The 24,568-nt window shown below is 35.7% G+C and overlaps 1 protein-coding gene across 1 annotated transcript in view; it reads left to right on the top strand.

The window, feature by feature from the left end:
- LAMA2 (laminin subunit alpha 2) overlaps positions 1-24,568 on the top strand; it is a 711,163-nt gene that overhangs the window by 223,308 nt on the left and 463,287 nt on the right. The window lies entirely within an intron of this gene.

The following is a 24,568-nucleotide window of genomic DNA, read 5'->3' as shown; positions in this document are numbered from 1 at the left end:
GTGGTTAAGATCTTAGATTCTTTCACTAATTTTAAGCTACAAATTCAAACCATGACTTTACCTACAACTTGTCATGTGACCATGAGCCAGTGATTGAATACCCTTGTGTTGAAAATTTATTCTCTAATAATTTGAACAGTAATAATTTCTATTTTATATAATTCTAAGAAAATAGAGTAAATTAGCATATTTGAAACATTAGAACAGTTCTGACAGGTATATACTATATCAGCTCTATAAAAATGAACATTTATGTCATTATTGTAATGATAATAATAAAACTGTTAGTGTTCTTAAGTTTATTATTCATTCTACTGGTCTCCTTGAAAAAAAATCCCTAAACTTGGATTTAGCAATCTTTAACTGTATTTCTTTTACCTGTCTTCCTTCAGTGTGTATGTCTTAGCTCCTTTGTCCTGTCTGTTCATGCACATTTGTCTACATCATGTCTGATTGTCTGTCCTTATAGTCCACATACCTGAATATCACTTTTTCGCATTAACATTTCAGAAAAAAGAAGTGATTTATAATCGATTATGCAAGCTCACCTCCATTAATCTAGTATTGTCTTTCTCTTTAAACACCTTTGGAAAAAAGTCAGAGTTTTTTTTTTTTGTTTTTTTTTTTACAAAAATCTATCATATTTCCTTTTGGCACTATTATTTTATGAAGTTATACCTGTGCCTAACTCTTTCAAATTCCATGTTCAAAAATAATAGCTTTGTAGAAAGAAATTCCAAATGGTACTCTCAACATAGATCTCAATCTGCCAAATGACAGGGAGTTAAATGCGAGTCAAACAGCTGTTCAATCTGCTTTATGTCCAGAGGCATTCAATTCATGGCCAGATTTGCCTGAGGATATGGGACTTCAGGAGGGAATGCATAGAGAATGTATTATGGTACACTTTTTTTTTTTATTATTATCTTCCTACTTAACCCACTGTTTACCCAGGATTAATATTTCCCTATTGCTGTGAGGCTGTTCTTTGCCTTTACAACTCATCAAACCTAAAAACTGAACAATGAAAAAATGTAACTAAATATGCAACACATAAGTTATATGTGAATCCCAGAAGCATGTTCTCTATACAATGGTGGTGATTTTCTGCTATAGAGAACACAGTAAAATGTCAAACAAACATATATGCTTCACTTTTTTATATTGTTTTCATTTCTAGACATTCAGAAGACTTTTCACTGATGGTGACTATTAAGAACAATTTACAGAAAATTTTCTTGTAATGTGTTCTTTTGAATCTAGATCTTTCTCAAAAGGAAATAGATGAGGTCAGAAAGCAGTAAGCAATTCAAAATGTTGAAAATTATTGGTAGCATTTAAGAATATTAACTCAGACCTCTTGTGTAGTATATCTGGTTTGTTTTATCTAATTTATTCTGTGAAACATTATTTCTAGATATATATATAGAGAGATAGATAAAAACAAAGTGATGTTTTTAAAGACTCTATCAACTAGTAATAGCATTAAAAATCCAGTTCTCTGAATCTCCGATCATTATTTCCTTCACATCCTAGTAAAGATTCGAAGTTATTTTTTATGAGCTGGTTGTTGGTGCATCCAGGTTATCACATATATTACAATGTGCAAGGAACCAGGTTCAAGTCCCTGGTATCCACATGCAACGAGATAAGCTTCACAAGCAGTGAAGCAGTGCTGCAAATGTTTCTCTTTCTCTCTCCCTATCTCCCCTTGCCCTCTCAATTCTTCTCTGTCCTATCAAATGAAATAAGTAAATATTAAAAGAAAGTTTTAAAAAATAATTTTAAATATATATGTATATATATATATTATTTATTAGATAGAGACAGCCAGAAAATGAGAGAAAGGGAGAGTTAGAGGAGAGGCAAAGAGACACCTGTAACCCTGATTCATCTGGTGTGAAGCTTTCTCCCTGAATGTGGGGACAGGGGCTTGAACCCAGATCCTTGAGATTTATAGCATGTGCATTCAACCAGGTGCACCACCACCCAGCCCTGGTAAGAAATTGATTTTTATAAAGAAAATAATTGCTTAAATCAAAAGTCGTGTAGAGAAGACTGAATACATCCAGTACAAGTAGAAAAGAAGCCTACTTCTGAAATGTCATGATACAGAAAAACAGATCTGGGGTTAGAGTACCTGAGTTCATGTCATGGTTCTAATCTTTGTGAGGGCTTAGTGAGTCACTTAATTACTCACAGACTGCATTTTTTTAACATGTCACTGAGCTCATGTATACATTTTCCTAAATCATTTTTCTGGTACAAAATAATACAGTTTGGGGTATCTTCCAAATATAACACCTGATAATATAGTAGAGGTTTTAGTGCTTATTTCCAGTACTTCTCAGACAAATCTCTGTGAAATAGATCTTAATATTGTCAGCTTTTATTTTTAAAATGATAATTTTGAATACCATCTGAAGTATAATTATTAGATGCATATGTAGAAATTGATCAAGAGATATGATCAAGCAGAGGAAACAGATCTATGTGCCAGTTAAGTGCAAGTGATAGTATGTAAGTTACTATGGGAATGTGTACAGAAATTGATAACACTCAGTGAGCAGAACTCACAATGGGAAGATAATTTCTCAGAATATAGAGTAGCAATAATGCCTCTGAGTATTTCAAAACTTTCAAGAACAATATGTAATTTATTTTCTGAAGCGGGCTGTATGTTAAACTGGACATATTCCAAAATTTGATTCTACTGTTAAAGAACATTCTCAGTGGCTGTAGTAGTGCAGGGTTTCATTTATTTGCTTTTACCATATTTTATTATCTTTGGTTTCTGATGCTAATCTTAAGAAAGTGTATATTTAAATATTGTCTTTTTATAACTTTAAGTTTTGTTTATTTGCCTTTGGTTTTCTGTAATTTTTTTCTGTACTGCTTTCTGTTTAATACAATAGTTATTGGCCATATGTGGTTATTTAAATTAAATTTCAGTTAATTCAAATTACGTTAAAACTTACTTCCTTCATTTTACAAAGACAGGTCAAGTGCTCAGTGGATAAATATGCTAGGCATATAGACTTAGTATATATAGATAGGTATAGATACAGATGTTCATATCAATATGTAAATATTTATAGTAGATTTCAGAATAGAGCACTTATAATATTGCACAGATTTATTTGGAGGAGTGCTGGTGTAGATGATGTCATTTATTTTCTGTATTGAGATTTATTTGGTTGTTATATCAGCAGAGTAAGATATATTTTTAATCAGTTCAAAAAATAACTCATAAATTAAGTCTCTACGTATTGTTTTTTCCCCATTCTCTTTGTTCTAAGACTTAAAATAATTTGCAGATATTCATTGCATACTCTGTGCATACACTATTCATCTTACTTTCCCTTATGTATACTCTATCCTTTGGGCTTTCACGTTTTAATGCCATAGATATAGTTTTGACTTGCCCTTTGCTCCACTAATAGTTTCTTCAGCTATGTAAAAATGTGCCCTTAAATGTATTTCTAGACTTTCTATTTGAACTATATCTAAATAAAATCTTACCCTCTAAATTTTTATTGAAAATTTAAAAATCCATTACACTTTTAATTTAACAATAAATCTACACTTGTATTTTAAATATCCTACTCTTAACTTCTTGAGAATAAATTAACAATTATTTAAGGATTTTTTTGTCTTATGGCTATAATATTTGGACTTCATATTTTATTTTTTTATCCATTGTTTTTCTTTATGCTCATATTCTTTATTATTTATTGTAATGTGGTAGATGCATTTGGAAATGTACATGTAGAAACAATTTGAGGTCTAAGGCATACCTTCATGTTGAGGCTTTTGAAACTTTCACATGTCAAAAACAAGATGGAGAGTACTAATCTCCTATTAGAGATTCAAATATCTAAGGTACCTAATGCCTCAAAGTCTTGTTAACATAATAATAACTTCATTATTTTCAACTTACCTTAATCTTTAGACTGTCTGGATTGGAGATCAAACCAAAATATTTGAGATGTGAGTATGTGATGTTTCACCTATAGAAAGACTACCTTTGATCTTCCTAGTATCTTAAAATTATAAAAGTTACTACCTAGTATCTGAGTCACATGACAACTGACAGGTAACAGAATCTGAAAAACCTCACAAGATAAAGGTAAATATTAGATTCAAATTGTTCCTACACATACTTTATTCAGGACAATAAATGGCCACAGGTCAAAGACTATCACAATATAATTACTTATTTTAGACATTTTTTTCTTTCTTCTTGATATTAAGGTGACTACTCACTATCTCTCAGATGACTTTAGTTTTATATATATTTATATATACATACATACATATATATATATATACATATATATCTTTTGTGCAGTTTTTTTAGTTATGGTCATTTAGAGTGCTGGCACAAATTATATAATATATAAACAGAATAATTGTCTTATGTACTTAATTTTTTAAATTTTAAAATCATTTAAAATATATATAAATGTAGGACATGTATAGGCAACCCCTAGGTGCCTTTGCCCAAACTCTTACTAAGATAATACCTTGTATAGCCATTGTCAAAATGAAGAATTGAATACTGGTACATTATTATTAATTGAAACACAAATCTGGACTTTATGCTATCACTACTGTCTTTTTGTTTCTCTTGGGGCTCAGTTTAATATACTGCTTTACATTGCATCATTTTGTCTCCTTAGTCCATTTGATGTATAATCATTTCTTAATTTTCTCTGATTTTTCATTCCCGTAGTTATTTGTAAGACAAGTAATCATTTATTTATTTATTTATTTTGTAACATTACTTTCTTTGCATTTTTCTGGTGTGTTCTCATGATTATACTGGGTTTCTTAGTTTTGGAGAAGCCTGCCTCACTAAGCATTTAATGATAAATTGTTTCTATCCCTTCACAATGTCTTTCAAATTTGTTAGAGACTGAATTATTCATTAAGAAATAACCTAGCCCTGAATTTCAGTGTTCCTATTCAAACTTGATATTGTCTCTGTTTATATCATCCCACTGGGGCCTTTCTTTCCAGCTTCTTAAATCTTATAATCATCACTTTTGGTTATTTCTCCAGCTTTATTTGTTGTCTCAGCCTTTTTTTGCACCCTCATCCTGTTCACTGTCTGCTTTGACCCTTTCTCTGTGCTCCATTCCACAATGCCTGTGAAGAAGTCAACAAGTGTTAGTCGTGTGGATTCATCAGAAGAGCATGTTCCAAGTCCCTTATATAACTAGGTTCAACTCCAAAAAAAAAAAAAAAAAAAAAAGGAAAAAGAAGAAAGAAATGTTCTGTAGTCTAGTACTCTGGGCTTGTACCCCAAAGGGAAATTATTCACTCTAAACTATGAAATAATCTAATATCCAGTCTGGTAAAGGAAGGTTATTGGAGGGGAAGGAAGGATTGTAGTATGACTTTGGATGTGTTACCCATGCTGTAAGTACAGGGAGGTTTTGAAGGGGAAAAAATTAAATATTGCTATTTTAGGGAGGTATTTTTAATATAATTAAAGTCACAAAAGGTATTTAAAGGAACACTGTATTGCTTTAATTCAAGAGAATGATTGTGAGCGTCTCAGTCAGTTTGCAGAGTCTGAAGCAGCTGACTGATGGAGACTTTCACTACTATGAAGCCAGTCAGGGAAAAACTTTAGAGAGCCAGTTTCCTGAATGTACTTCTTTAGCAGTGCTGGAGGCTGCTACTTCCATTAAGAGCTACTGTCTCACCAGGTGCTACCTCTACAATATTACTTTGCTACAAGATGCTATGAGAAAAGTAGAGTACCTCCCACACTTGGCTTTGGTTGGAAATCATGGGTATGGGCAGAGAGGAGTAGATAAAATAAGTCTATTCCTGTCACCAGGGTTTTTAGTTTTGTATGTTTGGAATATATGTATATGTATATGTATATGTATATGTATATGTATATGTATATGTATATGTATATGTATATGTATATGTATATGTATATGTATATGTATATGTATATGTATATGTATATGTATATGTATATGTATATGTACATATATATTCATATTCATATTCAAGAATCTCTGAATATCTATCTACGTATGTATTAAGTAACTAGTCCATGTGATTTTTATGTTTCTCTTCTCATTTTATTGTTCAAATATCTCTAGCCTTCTCAAACTTTGGAGTACTTATTAATTGTCTAGAGAAATAGTCATTTTAGTTATTATTTTTGTATGGTGCCCAGAGGATTCACATGTGCATGACTCTACCACTCATGAACCACTTTTGTTTCATTTTCTCTCTCTGTCTCTGTCTGTCTGTCTGTCTGTCTGTCTCTCTCTCTCTCTCTCTCTCTCTCTCTATATATATATATATATATATATATATATGTTAAGGAGAAAGAGACAGAGAATGAGGTTGACATCTGTAGCACTGCTCCACTGCTCATGAAACTCCCCATCCCTGCCCAGCAGGTGGACCTGTGGCTTGAACCCTGGTCAATGGTAATGTGTGCATTCAAATACTACCTGCTCCATCATACTCCTCTCCTAGTTCCTCTGTTCTAACTGAAGAGAAAGATTGACATCTTTTCTGTTGGAAACACATTTGGTTTGGGTGAACTGAATCTCTAGGTAGGCTTAAATTCAATAGCTGAACTTTAAGGTGTAAATAAGTAAACAGTGGTTGGAGGCAAATGAGGTGAAAGAATCACAATAATAAAAATGACTAGGAAGGGGCCGTATTCACAGTACTGTTTGAATGGTCCTACAGTTTTAATTAAGACCATGATAAAATAATTTCCATTATAAGAGAGAATAACTTTTTTGAGAATGAGATTGTTTCTTTCAATTTCTTTAGATTGTCAGTGGACTTCTACCTAAATATCCATGGCTAATATAGTGATTTTTGTTTCAGTTTTGCAGAGACCTGGAAGCTATTTATATGTGTTTGCCTCTATTTCTTATCCCAACTTTTCTCAGTCAATTAGATTGCAACTCTAGTGAAATTATACTCATTTTGATTATGCCTTTGAAACACGGTAGACTTATATAAAAATCCCTAGAGAAGCATCATTAATTCTTGAAGACATTTTCTTTTTCTGTAAAATCTATGTAGGGCTTTGATAGTATTTTTATTTCCTATGTGACAGAAGGTTTTAAAGGCAGATGGAATGTTTTCCTTTCTCTTTTCATCATCTGACAGTACAGTGACTCAAAATTACAAATACTGAAAAGTAAAAAAATAAAGCCTACACCCTATTAAAGATGTTAAGGTTCCTCTTTGATACAATCTTATTAATGGTGTATCATGTTTATATGAGTGAGCTTTTCTGGAATAAGGAAGTTAAAAGGAAAACTATCTTTTTTTTAGTTACCTTTGGAGTTGTTTATCAAGGCAGCAGGGTGTCACTAATTAGTATCATTTTTGAACAGAGATTGTATAAATTATTTACAGTTCCAGTCTTTTTCTAAAAATAATTCTTGGATTTACTAACATGTGATTAGTCAGTATTTGGGAATAACAGTATGAAAGTGGTTCATTGTAATGAATTTTGCAAGGCACTTCCTTCCAAACAGAATGTCTCAAACTCTAGTTGGGATATGCAGAGCATTTGAAGCATTTCGTGTGTGTACATGTCTAACTATGAGATCTTACACACACATAAAACACATAATCCACTAAAGTACTTTATGTCTAAAATTCATCATTACATTAAAATAAAGAATATTAGAGACAGGCTGGGAGTATGGATCAACTTGCCAATCGCATGTTCAGTGGAGAAGCAATTACAGAAGCCAGGCCTTCTACCTTCTGCACCCCATAATAGTCCTGGGTCCATACTCCCAGAGGGATAAAGAATAGGAAAGCTATCAAGGGAGGGGACTGAATATGGAGTTCTGGTGGTGATAACTGTGTGGAATTGTGCCTCTCTTATCGTATGGTAATGTCAATATTTCCATTTTATAAATAATTTTTTAATTAATAATATTATATTTACATCCTCTGTTGATCAGCTTATGAATTACTCCCAAAGTGTACCAGGGAGGGCAGACCAAGACAAGTGAACAGAGAAGAATTATATTTACCTCTTACCACAATGACTGCAAAACCATTACACTACTTGGAAAACCCATATACAAGTGAACTTTCTTCAACAAAGGGGAAAAGGGGAAGTGGGGCACAGAGAGATTCCCCTCCCCAAGATCAAAAGGTCTTTTGTGTTAAAACAAACCTCAACGAGGAAGAGATCTGTCGAATTATAATCTGATAAGTAGGGAACAGTTTTGTCAAACCCACAGTACCCAACTTTTATTACAATACTGTTCCTGAGGTTTTACAAGAATGGAAATTGAAGAATGGAAACTGGGCAGAGTTGAAGAGTTGTTCTAGCAGCTCTTCCAGTGGCTGCTATGGTTTATTGGTAGCAGCCTTGATCGTAGTCATACTGGATTTTAGTCTATATTAACAGATGAGGCTGTGTGTGGAGGATGGAGGTGGTAGTGGCGGTGGTGGCTTTAGGTAGGAGTGCATGATTGTCAGCTCATAGCTTGCAAGATCCAATTTCCCACAAGCCCCAAAGTATGCTTAGAACTGTCATTAACATATGTTATGACTCAGCTATATATTAGGCCTGTGCTTTTATACCTGGCAACTCGCTGGTTGCTGGGGAACAAAGAAAACATTCACATCCAACAAACTATAAGCGTGTCAAATAAAATAACCCAAACTGATGCACACCAAGACACATAATAATTAACATGGTAAAGATCGCATATAAAAACTGAATTTTAAGGACAGCAAGGAAAAAGCAGAATCACCTTCAAGGGAACCCCTCTAAGAATATGAGCTGATTTCTCAGTAGACAACTCTAATGGCTAGAAAAGACTTCAGCAATAATGTGGGTAAAATTCTGAATGAGAAAGAACAGCAACCAAGATTATTCTATTCTGTTCTTTTCAGTTCTCTTATGAAGGCTTGATGAAAAGCTTTCTAGGAAAATAGTAATTAAGCAAATTAATTACCTAGAAAAGAGCTGTACAAAAATATTTATGGGGGGGCAGGTGATGGCGCACCTGGTTGAGCGCTATCTCACAATGCACAAGGACCTAGCTTCAAGCCCTTAGTCCACCCCCAAAGGGGGCTAGAGCTTTGTAAGTGGTGAAGTAGTGTTGCAGGTGTCTCTTTGTCTCTCTCTCTCTACCCTTCCCTCCACTCTCAATTTCTGACTATCTCTATCTAATAAATAAAGATAATAAAAAAATTAAAGTTTACAATAGAAAACTACTGAATGATATCATTCATGTAGTGTAAAGAAAGAAATAAAAAAGGAGAACAGAGTCAAATGAAAACAAAGGTTTGGACTTGGGCTACAAAATTGAGGCTGCTGAAGGGATGCCTGAAGAAGAAGAATAGCGTAGAGGATGGTGGCTATGGTAACACTTTGAGATTACAGCCTTGTAAATTAATACTACCTTGAAAAAAATAGAATAAGATATATAGAAAAAAATTCCTTGCTAAATTGCTACAGTGTTGTGAAAAATCATGACAGTAAAGAGAAGCTGAATGAAAAATGGAACCTTGAATAGATAGTACTATCTAACACTTGGTTATTTTAGCAGTCTCTACTAATGTGAAATTGAAGCATAAATTTCTATTAATCTGGGTAAAAATATATGAAGTTCTGGCAGGCACAAAAGCACACTTAGTATCTTTTAAGGCTTTTATTAGCCTTTTAGATATAGTTCTGCTGATGGTGAACCATGTGACTTGGATAAGTTAGTAGACTGTCACCTGGCAACTCATGTGATAGTAATGAAGACCAAATTGGGTGATTTGTGCTGATACCTTCCTGTAACATATGTAGCAGGATGTCAAATTCTCTAGTGCAGTGGGGGCGTGCAGTAGCACAATGGGTTAAGCACACATGGTGCAAAGCGCACAGACCAGTTCGAGCCCCCAGTTCCCCACTTGTAGGGGAGTCCCTTCACAGGTGATGATGCAGGTCTGTAGGTGTCTGTCTTTCTTTCCCCCTTTCTGTCTTCCCCTCCTCTCTCCATTTCTCTCTGTCCTATCCAACAACAATAATAAAAAACAACAGTAAACAACAGGGGCAACAAAAGGGAAAAAACAGCCTGCAGGAGCAGTGGATTGATAGTGCAGGCACCGAGCCCCAGAAAAAACCCTGGAGACAATTAATTAATTAAGTAAGTAAAATAACAATTCCCTAGTGCAATAGCTATCATTGCCTTAAGTCAACTCTAAATTTTAAAATTACGAGTTGATTTAGCCCAAATTGAAAGATGAACACATGGAAATAGCGTGATGTTTTGTAGGGTCAATTCTGGGAGAGACATTACACAAAATGGGAATGAATTTATAATCAAAATATAAAAAAGACAGAAACCCTTGAGCTTATTGAATTTAAGGGACAAGAAAGTCACATGAGTAAAAATTTTCTTCAGGGTTTTCAGTAACATTTGCTTCACATACAAGCTTAGGATCTCTACTTCCAAAGAAAACACCATTTTTGTTCTTAGAATTTATTTAAAAATATGGCCTTTAATTCTGATACATTTTTCTCATCATTTCAATATTGTTATAATTTATTTTTGCAATTATTTTGATCACTTACCTCTTACTTTGTACTTTTAGTATATAAAAATTCCACAGTATGTTTTATTAGTTGATGTTTTAAAGACAATATAGCTCATAATAAGAGTAATGCACAAGAAAGGAGTGTGTGTGTGTGTGTGTGTGTGTGTGTGTGTTTAGCCACAGTGTATCACATGCATGGTTTCATTGCTCTAATGTTTCATTCTTCTTTTTTCATTCAGATAGAGATACACAAAGAGAAAAGTTAGTCAGAATACTTTTCTCTAGAGTGCTTTGCCATACTTGTGTGGTGCTGGGGCTAGAGCCTGGCCTTAATGTGTAGTGGTTCAGGAAACCTAGGTGGTGAACTACCTCTCCAACTCCATATTATACCTTTAGTCCCATTAGTAGTTATTTTCATTTTTAAAATAAGTCCTCTAAAAGTTACAGTTTTCCTTCAAAATGCAATATCTGAAAACTAACAGCAACACAGCAGATCCATTGGAAAACATACCTTCTGGAGGTTAGTTCCTAGTAATACTAATTTATATGTATAAACTACTAACATACATTTTAAATTTTTCTTACTTTTTTACATTTTTATTGTTCACACTTCTGTAAAAAGTGGCTATTTGAAAGTTTCACAGCATGAAATAATTGCATATTGAGCAAAGATTTTAAACACAAAAGATAGTATAGAGTTTACTCAGAGGAGAATGTCAATACCAGATTTGATTTTAATAAGAAGTGCATTTCACAAAACCTACCAGAATCAATACAAATATATATTTTAAAAAATTTTAATGGTGTTTTAACAGCCACTTTTTACAAAATTATATGATTTATAGGTTATAATCCCCCATACACACACGCTACATATACACTATACTCTCCACTAAAATTCAGTGCTCCCCACCCCCAATTAACACCAGGGTTCTCACAAAGCCTAAGAGAGAGTTTGTTTATGAGTTTCTGTTGCAATTTGATGTAGTTTATGGAATAAATATTCTAGTCTGTGAGCTTTCCAAGGGACATATTAAATAGCTTGGCGATAAAGTGGATAAGGCACAATTTCTCAGAGAACATATAGTGAAGACATAATTTATTTATTCTATATGAGAAACCCCCTGTTAATCTTTTGCTCATTAATTCAAAACTTGTCAGTTTTGATCTTACTGAAGTTTAGATGTTTTGACTAGTTAATTAATTGTTAAAGAATTGTTATGTTTTGGGGGCCAAACAGTGGTGCACCCAATTGAGTGCACATACATATGCAGAGAGCCTCTTCAGCTCTCCAGTTCCCACCTGCAGGGGGGAAAGTTGCGTGAGCAGTGTAGCAGTACTACAAGTGTCTCTCATTCTCTCTCTATCTCCCCCTTCCCTCTTGATTTCTTTGTTTCTAGCCAATGAATAAAATACAATATTTTTAATAGAATTAAATTTCTGTGTACTCCAGCTTGTCTGCCTTCAGACCGGACCGGCAGCTGGAGATCTCGTGTGCCCAGTTTCGGCAGGGAGCCCAGGGGTCCGGGAGGTTCGGGATCGTTCCAGAATATAGAAAGAGGGCAGGCAGACCATCTTTGTAGAAGGCGTGAGCCTAGGTGCCAAGGGGTGGCGGCCATGATAGGCCGCCGCGGCCCTACCCCATGGCCCTGACATGTCTGCTGCCCTGTTCGCAGTGGCCGAGCAGCGTGGAGGGATCACGCGTCCAGTGCCCTGCGCCACGCGGTGGAGAGCCAGCTCTTGTGGGCTGGCCTTGGGCTCTTGCATGTTGGCCTGGGGCTCCAGGGGCTCTTGTGTGCTGGTGTCGGCCTCCTGCGGGCTGCGGGGTTGCGGGGCTGCGGGGCTGCAGGCGCGGTGCGCGGGGTTGTCTGGGCACAGCCGGCTGGCTGGCTGTTTAACCAGGTAGAAACAGCAACTCCGCGCCTCGCCTCCCGCCCGCTGGCTCTTCCCGCTGGCTGTTTTGAGTTTGCCCGAGCGAGTGGAAACCACAGAGTGGTCCAGAGATAAATGTTCCAGAAACAACAAAACAGTCTCGTGAAGAAAGAGTAGAGGCCTTTGGAGATCTCTTCACAAGCAGAAGAGAAGGCCATAGTGCATAGGTAGCCAAATTGTCTTTACTTATCTGAGAGATGCGCAGGTCAGGTCCACGTGGGCGCCATTTGTTGTTAAAATTTGGAGGCTCTTGCCGGCCGGGCTGGCTTCACAGTGGTGAACAGAGACGCGGAGACAATGGCTGGGCAGGGAAGCTGTATTTCTTTATTCAGGAACAACGATTCATAAACTAAGACAAACTAATCACCAAACAGAACTCTGCTGTCTCTTTGCTGTGGCGCAAGCACTCTCTCTTACTCTCAAACTCAGGAACCCTCCAACTCTGGAACTCTGTCACTCTGGAACTCTTGAACTCTTGTACTCGGGAACCCTCTGAAACTCTGGCACTCTCGAACTCAGGAACCCAGGAACTCTGTCACTCTGGAACTCTGGCACTCAGGAACTCAGGAACCCTCTCCCAGGGTCCCTTGGGGCGGGGCCAAGCGGCCCGCGAAATTAACTGGACTGATCTAATTCTCTTGGCGGGGGAGGGCTAGAACAAACCAATGTAAAGCATACGACAAATACTTTAGAGTATTTTAGTATCATACTCATCATATAGATGGAAGTCAAGTGACTTGTTTATAGTCAGATAGTGTTAAATGTTCAACATTATTCTCTCCTAGGCCCAGACTATTTATTCTGATAGCATATCTCATAATCAATTCATATCCTAAACTAAGCCCTTAGTTCCAGGTAGCCACCTTGTAAATATTATATGCATCTCCCAATCATGGTAAGGGCTGTACTGTGTGATAATGTGTGGATAATTAAGCATCTTCTACCACTTCAACTGAAAAAAAAAATCTGAGTGTATGCTAGTTAATCAGTGTCACACTGAAAAGATAATGTACTATTACCCTTATTGAAGAAATATACTTGAAAACACAACAAAAGATCTTAAAGCTATTAAAATAAGCTTCTGATCCATAGCAAAACTATTTCAACATTAGAGCTATCATCAAAACTCCTTGAGACAAATAACCCAGGAGTACAATTGTTATGATTATACTTTACAAGCAATCTTAAAAAGATATCAGAAACTGCTTTACTAGGTTCCCTGCTAGGCAATGAAAGTTGGAGAGAAATCTCCTGTGTAGCATTCTAGCCTGAGGTTGTGTACTGCTTTTACATTGTGGCATGCCAACCTCAGCCAAACATTTTCATTGAAAATATGCAATGCATAGCTTTACTGAATTCTGCTGCCAGAGAATCACATAGACCTACAACTGACATTTTAATGTACTTTCTATCATGGGAAGCAAAAATCCCATGGTACTCATTTTGTAAAAGAGAATGGCAATTTTGGCAAGATTATAGGCCAGAAACTTATTTTTCCCTAGTGTAAATTTGCTCTTCAGGGTCATTCAGCTATAATACATATTTTCCTATTCATCAAATACCTTTGAAATCCAAGCTTATTACGCTAAGCGATGAGAAGTTGGCAATATTGACTATTTTAGTCAATGAAGTGCACTTTTTTATGCTTTTAACTAACATGCCAAACATGAATAGATAAACCTGAAACATTTTAATTTTCCTAAATATAATTTCACCCATATCCACTACTTTAACAGAAATACTTAAAGGTGAGTCTTAGAGAAAACAATAATTTGTAAGACTAATAATTTATACTAGTTATTTAATAAAAACATTTCTTACTGTGTGAGTAATATGGTAAATATTTACTTAAAAACAAGTCATGCTGCTGTCCGGGGATAGTGCATTAAGTTGAGCACATAAGTTATCATACTTGAGGACCCAGGTTCAAGCCCCTGGCCCTCATCCATAAAAGAGAAACTTCACAAGTTGTGATGCAGTGCTGCAGGTGTTTCTTTTCTTTTCTTTCTTTTTCTTTTCTTTTCTTTTTCCTTTTCTCTTCTTTTCTTTTCCCTTTTGTTGCTCTTGTTTTTTATCATTGTTGTGGTAATTATTGTTGTTGTTGTTATTGACATCATTGTTGGATAGGACAGAGAGAAATGGTGAGAAAGGAGGGGAAGACAGAGACACCTGCTGACCTGCTTCACCGCCTGTGAAGCGACTCCCCTACAGGTGGGGAGCCAGGGGCTTGAACCGAGATCCTTGTGTGGTCCTTGAGCTATTTTTCTCGGTCTCTATCAAAAATGAAAAAGAAAGGGGAAAAAAAGGCTACTGGGAGTGGTGGTTTTGTTAGGGAGGCACCAAATCCCAGTGATTAGAAAAAAAAAAAGTCATTCTGCATTTGTTTCTTAATTTTTAGTGAGTTAAGGAAAATATCATTTTCATATGAATAATCAGATACTATATCAAATGCCATGGAGAGGCACATGGAAGTGGGAGGTATATTTACTACTGGTAGTAAGTTTGGAAACTGTATTGTTTTGGATCAAAGATTTTTTTTATGCACACACTGCTGTATACTCATATATGTAGCATGACCATGTGTGTAGTTATATCAGAAATGTCAGTTGTCACCTTCTTAGAGTCATCACATATATTTGTAAGCCTGACATCCTGACATCCAATTTATAATAGATAGTCACTTCATGATCAATCACCTTATAGTCAGACCTTTTGACAAGTCTTAAAGTCTTCAGAGGAAATAAACCCTTATTATTTTTTGAAGAAACAGATCATAGTAATGATTTTCTTTTTTTTTTTTTAATAGAGCACTGCTTGGTAAGCTCTGAGTCATGGTGGTGGTACATGGAATTGAACCTTGGCATTAGACATGAGAATCTTTTTTGCATAAACATTATGCCATCTCCCCTACCCAATATATGCATCTGTCTTTCTTTCCCTTACCCCTCCCTTCTTTATTCCTTCCTTCCTTTCTCCCTCTTTTATGTCTACATTCATTTTTTTAATCAGTGGATAAAATAATATTTTTTTCTCTTACACTATTTTATGTTATATTCATTTATTTTAAAGCAAAATAAACATTACTGTTAAATTAGCTGACTTTGCAGCAACTCACATTAATCACTACTAGGCAAGTTTACTAACAAAAAGATTGAGCTTCAGAAACATCACTGTTGTACACTTTCAGATCAACCACCAAATGATTTGAAAAAGAAATCATGGATTCACATAGTCAATGGGTTTCCTCATCATTTAGATACTTTTCCCTCTAACAAATACAGTGTTAAGTGCAGCTGCATAAGGCCATGCATTTTGAGAGGATGTGAGAGATGTTAAATCAGGCAAAACATCTTGAATTCTTGGACAAGTTGGTAAAGGCATGCCTAGTGCAGAAAAGTCTTGGTTACATGAGGGAGAGAGATAAAAACAGAGAGTGAGAATGTTAGTGATATGTGTAGGCGAGGGCTTACTTACCACATAAGAAACGTGGAATTGAGTGACTGAAGATGGTTTGTATTTGTAAAAAGTGCTCTGATAAATAATCCTGATTATTTCAACTGTGGCATGTCTGAATAAACTGAGAGGCTGTCTATAGTTGTATAATGGTTTCAGAATGAGGGATTTCAGATTTAAACTTAAACACCTAACTTACAGAAACATGTCACAGAAACAGATTTTAGGGGAGAATTCTTTCCTTGTACAATAATTTTGGTCAAGTCCTTGTAAAGTTTTCTTTTAATTAAAAAATATATATAATGATTTTTTTTTGTCTCCAGGGTTATTGCTGGGGCTTGGTACCAGCACTATGAATCCCCTACTCATGGTGGCCATATATATATATATTTTTTTTTTCCATTGCTGTTGTTTTGTTACTGTTATTATTGCCATGCCGCTGTTCTTGAGAAATTGAGAGAGAAGGGGATCCCAGGACTGTCAGTCACCATCAGCCTAACCTAGGATAAGGTCCCGCATTAGGACTGAAAAAAGATAGATCTGGACAATGGCATACCCTATAGAGTAAATATGGTGCCATGTATGAGAACTCAGGTTCATGTTCACAGCCCCCAGCTGCAAATGGAGGGAGAAACCTCATTAGTGATGGAGCAGTGCTACACATGTTTTTCTTTCTCTCTCCCTCTCCCATTTTAATATCACTCTATTGAAAAAAAAAAATATATATATATAGATGACCACCAAGAGTGGTAACCCTTGTGGCAAAATCAAACAAACAAATAAAAATAAACATAAATAAATAAAGAGCAGAGATAGTTGAGGGAATTTCATTCCTGTTTCCAGAAATACAGCACAGTTGGTACTCAACTTTCATTTTTGTACCATAGTTAATTTTTCAGACTAATGAAGCTTCTATAGAAAGAGGAAACAAAGGTAGAGTACGAAGAGGAACTGATACTAGTTTATCTAATGCTATTAAAATTTGTTTTAAAATAATGAAAGAAATATCTTAAGGCTCTTTAGATGGTAAAATTGGAAGCAGGTCAATTCATGATATATTCAAGAGAGGACTTTTAAAGCATAAGGCAAATGCAAATCAAGTTTGAGAAGAATAATAGTTATCTTTAAAACAATAAGTAAGATAGATGCCAAACCAAACAATATTTTGGTAGTCTGATCTGGAAAGAGGATTCGGGATTATTTTGAAAACTCTTGTCACTAACCCTTTGTTCAGAATCCACAGCTGCAGAAATAGAAGTAAACAAGTCATTCTATCAAAGTTAAAGAACAACCCAGAACTCAAAATTAAGAAGACTATTGTTAGTTCTCAATGATATGATTATATCTGAAAAAAATTCTCACAATAAAAACTGCAATATTTCCAGAGGCAAGTGATAGAAATACTGCTGTTTGTTTGTTTTAAAGTCAGGTAACAAGAATAAACATGAGGTAAACTATGTGTTTATTATTTGCTTTTAAACAGTATCCCTGGGGCAGGGGTAGATAACATAATGGTTATGCAAAGAGACTCTCATACTTGAGCCTGCAAATCCCTTCCCCAACACCAACACCAAAGCTGATCAGTGCTCTGGTTAAAAAAAAAAAAAAAGGAAAAAAAAATATATATACCCTTGTATTATATATATAAGCATTTAACATAATTCCTTTTTCTCTACTAGAGATGGCCACCTGCATGTGGGATTTCACTGCAAACATCTGAGTTTTTGATTGAAATAGAGACACAGTGAAGGAGAGGTAACACAGCACCTGAGTTTCCTCCCATGTTGTGGCATTCCCATGTGGAGGCTAGACTGGAAACTTACAGTGTGCATGGCAAGGCACTGCCTTCCCAGGCATGAGCTATAACATTGATTCCAATGTGAAATTGTTCCTCACTCTATTTTCCATAGATCATTAGTTGGTTAAATGATGCTAGGGTTTATTAGGCATCATTAAAAATTAGCATATTCTGTGTATAATGGTAGCATTTTTATATTTTTCCAAGTCTCAGTTTATATAGCATAACCTTATTTTTTTTCCTTCCTCTGTGAACAAAAGTGAACTTTTTTTTTTTACTGTCTTGACCAGTGTATCATGCTAAATCTGTTCAATTTGTGACAGGAAGTTGGCACTTAGAATTTTGTAGTTTTTGCCTGTGTCATTAACTTATGTGTTAGTGCTATATAAAACTCCCAGGAGGACTTCCCAAGGCAGGGCTACTGAGCAGCAACAGTTGTATTTCTCTCCTCTCCTCTCACGGGGGAACTAGGAATATCAAAGAAGATTACCTGGGACCACAACAAGGCAGGACTAGAAGGACTCCAGGAACCCACCGAATCAGCAGTTGCAAACACGTGTGGCTCGTGGACAAAAATTGAGTGGCTGGAAACATTTCAGCAGTTTACCAGTTGAGGCACCACCTCCAGTCTGTTTTCACCAACAAAAAGACTGCTGAAGGGAGGAGAGGAATCCCCTAAGACTCACCAAATGCAACTGTGATTCTCCATTGCTACTGCCCTCAGAGGCTGGAGCAGCAGGGGGAAGGCCCTGTGCCGACATCTGAGAACAGAGAACTGACCAGGAAACTCAGGAGAAGAGCTAAACCTCAGTGGCCTAGCAGTGGGACTGTAGAGTGGAAACCTTTCCACATTGTTCTCCTGATGAGAACATGATGAATAATTGCCTCAGAAACTACAGAGTATAAACGGGACTTCTTTAGAAACTCATAGGCCGCAGCAGTACTGACAGGCTTGGCAGAGAAGCTGAATTGAGCCAGGAGATTTGGATCCTTGGGGTGTGAGAGTCTCTTTGCATAACCACTGGATTATCTCTGCCCCTCTGTGATTTATTTCTTGGTCAGGACTGCCCCACCCTGCTTTATCTCTTGGACAGGAGTGAGTGATTAAACTAAGAAGCCTACTTATACTTTAAAAGCTCTCAGGCTCCCATAGCCTACAGGGAAGAAAAAAAAAAAAAACAGCTTTAACAGCCACTGTACTACAACTCAGAGACTGAAATAATATTGAAACAACTGTTAATTTCCACAACTGTGAACTCTTTAAGTACCTTACTTAGACACAGATCCATCCAGGCAAGAGTGATCAGTTATTTGAAAAGTACTGAGAGAGGGACCTCATAACATACTATGTAGAAGGGTTAAACCAACAAGAAGAAATATTGGAGAAATGAACCAGGACAAGAGTCCAGCTAAAAGCCCCTCAAAGGTTGAACCACAAAATAATGAGGTCAACATCCAAACACTAGTTAAATAAATATTCATAGAAGTGAGCAAAGAGTGAAAAAATTGTCATCAGAATGAAAAACAAATGAGACTCTGGAAGAAAACACTAATAACTCAAGGTTAAGTATATGTTATTGCATGCATTAATACTTTACATAAAGTGCAGTCATTGACATCTGTATGTACAATTCCATTTATGCGATAAGCCCCCAAAGTTTTCTTCCTATCCTTTCTCCTCCTCCCTCCACAGAGTCCTTTGCTTTGGGGCAATAGACCATGTTCATTTCATGTTTCACTTTGTGCTCTCCCTCCCCAAAGGGAATTGATATTTTTTTACTCACAAGTTACAGAAAAATGTTAAAAAGAATAGTGAAAAAGGAAGAAATAAATAAAACCTGCCTTAAGCATGTCATATCGATTTTAATGCCATTGTGATCCCCTGCCAGCTATCTGCTTAAGAAGAGAATTGCATTATGATCAGCAGGATTATATTAACAGTGAAAAAAATTTTTTTTCCAGATTAACCAAATAAATAATGCTAGCCTGGGACCGGGTGGTGGCGCACCTGGTTAAGTGCACATGTTATAGTGCACAATGTCCCAGGTTCAAGCCCCTGGTCCCCACCTGCATGGGGAAAACTTCACAAGCGGTGATGCAGTGCTGCAGGTGTCTTTCTCCCTTTCTATCTCCCTGGCCCTCTTGATTTCTGGCTGTCTCTAACCAAATAAATAAAGATAATAAAAAATTTAAAAATTAAAAAAATAATAATAATAATGCTAGCCTAAACCATGAAATCAGGCTGGCAAACTCACCTTAGAGAGAAGTGGTGTGTTCTACTGGAATGTGCATTGGATTTGAATGTTTAAAAATGCGAAAAAATGAAAAACAAGATTTAGTTCCAGTTCTATAACCTCATATTCTCTACTTTTTCTGGGTACTAACATATGTCCTCATAGAAGTTCTTTTTTCTTATATTAGTTTTAAGATTCCTATATCCTATGCTCTCTAGTTTTGATGTGATGCCAATCAAAATGTTGTATGTGCAATCTATAATTGTACAATATTCACACATACTTAACACTAGCAGAGAATTATCTGTTCAGTTAATTTACAAAGTGTATCAAGATATTTTATTTTGGTTAAAAAGATAAGCAGCAGGCGGAGGGTAGATAGCATAATGGTTATGCAAACAGACTCTCATGCCTAGGCTTATCTTTTTTTTTTTTTTTTTTTTTTTACCAGAGCACTATTCAGCTCTGGCTTATGGTGGTGATAAGCAGCTTATCAATAAACCAATGTCGTGGCATTTCAAGTTGAAATTTCATCTGTTATAAATCTGTTCTTAAACTTACGTTTTGTCTTTGAAGAGATTCTAATAGACTAAAATATATGCAAATATACTGAGATCTGTCTTAAAACTCACAATATAATGAGAAATCTTTGAAATCCATGAAAACTACACTAATTTTATCTTGTTCCCTATAAAAGAGTGTCCAGGGAGGCAGGTTCAATAGTGGCTTTCATGTTCTTTATGAGGTAATATAAGAGTGAGGGGCCTGGTCTAAAAATTATTTTTAAAAGGAGGAAAAAGTCATATGTAGATTTTATTTTATTATTTTTACTGTCACTAAGAAAATAAAGGATAAAAAATTATATGGATCACACAAGAATAACTGCATTGTTCTTCAATAAGTTAAGATGAATCAGCTTCCCTTCCTCTTTTCATTGTTGGCATTGACAGTACTGTATGTTGTTCTAGATTTAATTTAATTTTTTACTTATTTATTATTGGATAGATAGAGACAAGAGAATAAGAGGGATGTGGGAGATAGGGGAAAAAGACAGAGAGACATCTGCAGCCCTGCTTCACTACTCATGAAGCTTTCCTCCTGCAGGTGGGGACCAGGGGCTGGAACCCAGGTCTTTTAGCACTGGAATGTGTGTAGTTAACCAGATGTACCACCACCTGGTCCCCTAGATTTAACTTTCAACATTTATATGAACATGTATATAAGATGATGTCACATATTCTTGTTTTTTTTCTTCCACAGAAAGAATAATCCTCTACACTATTTGTAATTTGCTTTGTTATTTATATTGTGAGCATGTATAAAATGAGTTAGGTGTGAAATTGTATCTTCTAATAATTGTTTAAACCATTAAAAAGTCACTAATATTTTTTTAACATTTTATTTATTTCTTTCATTTTTTTCACTAGATAGAAACAGAGAAATCAAGATGGAAGGGGGGTTAGAGAGAGAAAGAGAGACACCTGCAGAACTACTTCACCACTGGTTAAGCTTCTCCTTGCAGGTGGGGACCAGGGGCTAGAACCTAGGTAGGTCCTTGTGCATTGTAATATGTGCACTCAATGAGGTGTGCCACCGTCACCCCCAACCACTAATCTCTTTAAACAGTGTACAAAATCTGTTGTTTTTGAATTACTTTTGGCCCAGAGAGGTGCTTCACCCAGTAGGGCATGTGTCTTACCATGTATGTAACTTTATCCCTGACAACACATGTAGGTGCTGTAGTTATTGTAGAAAGCTCCCACTGCTGTAGCATTTCTCCATTTCTTGGTGTATCTCTCTCTCTCCATATATATGAAGCATATATACGAATGAATGAAAATGGGGTCTAAAGCAGTGAAGTACATACATTTGCGAGGCCCCAACTTCATAATAAACAAACATGTCTGTAGATAAAAAGAAGTTAGTGTAACTCAAAATGAAGCCAACTTCTTTTTAAAAGAAAATGAAATGAGCATTCAAGAAGAAACTCAAGCCATCTAAAGCCTCATGCTACTTTTTTATTGCACTTAATAAATATTTGCTTCTGAATTGCAAGGATATTTTTAAGCCACATGAATCAGTATGTCCCTACAGTTGGACTTTTCAAGGAGACTTTTTGAATGCTGAAATGATTAACAGTGTCTGAAGCAAAACTGCACAAACTATGTGCTGTGGTAATAGTGGGTGGGAATATGTATTAGTCAGAGGCTCCTGCTGAGTACAAGACAATGACTTGCTTCCCTATTGTCCCTTTTCAATGGGCCTGAGAAGTATTTTCAGAATTAATTACTTACAGAATACTTATAAAAGCAAATGAATCACCCTCATCCTTGTGCGTATTCCATTTTGGGAGATTTATATGGTGGGGATGTTAAGTTAGAATATTCACCAACTTAATAAGGAAAATATTTATTTATTTTTTTGATGTCCTCATAGTCTCTTGCAAATACACGTTATATTGCTATTAGAAACCCTCTTGATGTTGTTACCGCATATTTTACTTAATCTGAATAATTTAACATAACTGTTCCTGTACACCAGCAGTCATCCATTCTGGTTATCTTTTGTCTTATGTTCTTTGTGATTTCAATGGTGTATCTACTGCTTCAGAGTATTCCTGGAGCTTTACACATAAGAACTGGCACAATCTCAGGACATCCAGAATAAACAGTAAACTCTGGAGAGAGATAATAATGAATACCCTTACACCAGGAATGCATACTTTAGAAAAATAAAAGTATCTTGTAGGTTAAGCTCTAGATTAGAACTTCTTGTGTGACTACAAAAGGGTTTTAACAGAAGTATATAGAGAACCTCTGAAACATATGGAAAAGGCTGTGGATGGTGAAGGAAATTATAAGGCAGAGGCAATTGTAAATTATATGTTTGGAATTAAAATTAAGTGGAGTCAATTTTCTGAGGCATTGAACTACTGAAGAGTTATGAATTGTCTAAAATCTCAAATCATTCTTGATGTAGTCGCTTCACTTGAGATAAGGGAAAGATAACATATTTGCTGCTTCACTGCTTAAACCAGGAGGGAAAAAATCAAATTAGTGATTATTCTTCATCATTATGATGCTGAATCTGAAATTGGGTAAGAAGCTTAAAACTCACTTGCACTTAAGTTTATATGAAAAAAGATAACTACATGTTGTTTTGGATTTTCCTTAAAATTTGTAGCAAGTGGAACTTAAAAATTTCCTGAACTTGTAAATCAACCTTTACTTGTCTAAGCTAATAAATCTCCTATGAAAACTTTAAACTTGTGGCCTGGAAGGTGGTTTAGTGGTTGAAGCTTTGGGCTTTCAAGTTTGAGGTACCAAGTTTGATTCCTGACATCATATGTGCTAGAGTGATATTCTCCCCAACCCCCAGAAATGCATAAAAATATCTTAAGAAAAGAAAACTTTAGGCTTAAGTCTATGTAAATATTCTATAATATCAATTGATAATTTATAAATTGTGAACAGGATATTAAAATAGATTTTCCTAGTAATATATATATATATATATATATATATATGCAAACATTTATAATGTGCTTTTTAAAAGCATGCCAGAATTTATTTTCCATTTGTCCAGTGATCATTCTTGAGATATAACCCATGTAGATGACTATATTTCCACCATACAACTGGATACCTTTCTGGGGAATTCACTGTGTAAATGTTTTCATTGTCATAAGCACAGCCTTTTCAATATTTCTGGTCCAAAATAAAATTTAAGAAAATATGGTTTTTAAAACCTTCCTCTTATGCTTTTGGAATCTACAGAATGCCCGATAGGTCTAGAAAGAACATTAAGAAGCAGGATTATGTCATGGCTGGAAAAAGGACCAGAAAGTTGGATCAGGGAAGAGAGTAGCTCCCTAATATGGGAAAGGGGTATAAATATTGTTGACTGTAAACCCCATCAATTTGATGTGACCTGGGATTCATAATTAGCTTAGGAGCCTATGTGACCTCTGCATCCCTCTAGATCTGAGCTCACATTCTGTGGTCATGAGTAGGAACATTCCATGCTGCCCTAATATCTACCCATCTCAGGTGTAGCATAAAGTATGTTGTCCATCCTCCCTTCAGAGGATAGGGAACATTCTCTACCATTATTGATCCAGCCATGACATCAAGCCCTTTGGAATTTAACTAAAATATGCCTTCTAGCTATCTACAAAATGGAGGAACCTCCCCCCAACTCTTCATCTGCACTATTCCAGCCCTTAGGTCCATAATTGATAAACAATTTGTTTGTCTTTGTATGTTAACTCTCTTTTCAGCCACCAGATTCCAGAAGCTAGCATGATGTTGACCAGACTTCCCTGGATAGACAACCCCACCAATATGTCCTAGACCTCTGCTTCCCCAGAGCCCTTCTTTTTTAAGTTATGTATAATTGGCATATTAAATTATACTAATTTCAGATATGTCAATTTTTCACAAATGATCACCACAATATCTAGTTAAACATCTATCATTGTACAGATATACTTATTTTTTCTGTGGTATGAAATTATAAGACTTCTTTTTGCAACATTTAAATAGATAATGCAGTAATAATTAATTATAGTCAGTGTACCATGCATTACCTTCTA

Source organism: Erinaceus europaeus, chromosome 4, assembly GCF_950295315.1.
Source record: "Erinaceus europaeus chromosome 4, mEriEur2.1, whole genome shotgun sequence".
In the NCBI taxonomy this organism is placed as follows: domain Eukaryota; kingdom Metazoa; phylum Chordata; class Mammalia; order Eulipotyphla; family Erinaceidae; genus Erinaceus; species Erinaceus europaeus.
The sequence above is the reverse complement of the archived record's forward strand: the minus strand, read 5'-3'. Positions and strand labels throughout refer to the sequence as shown.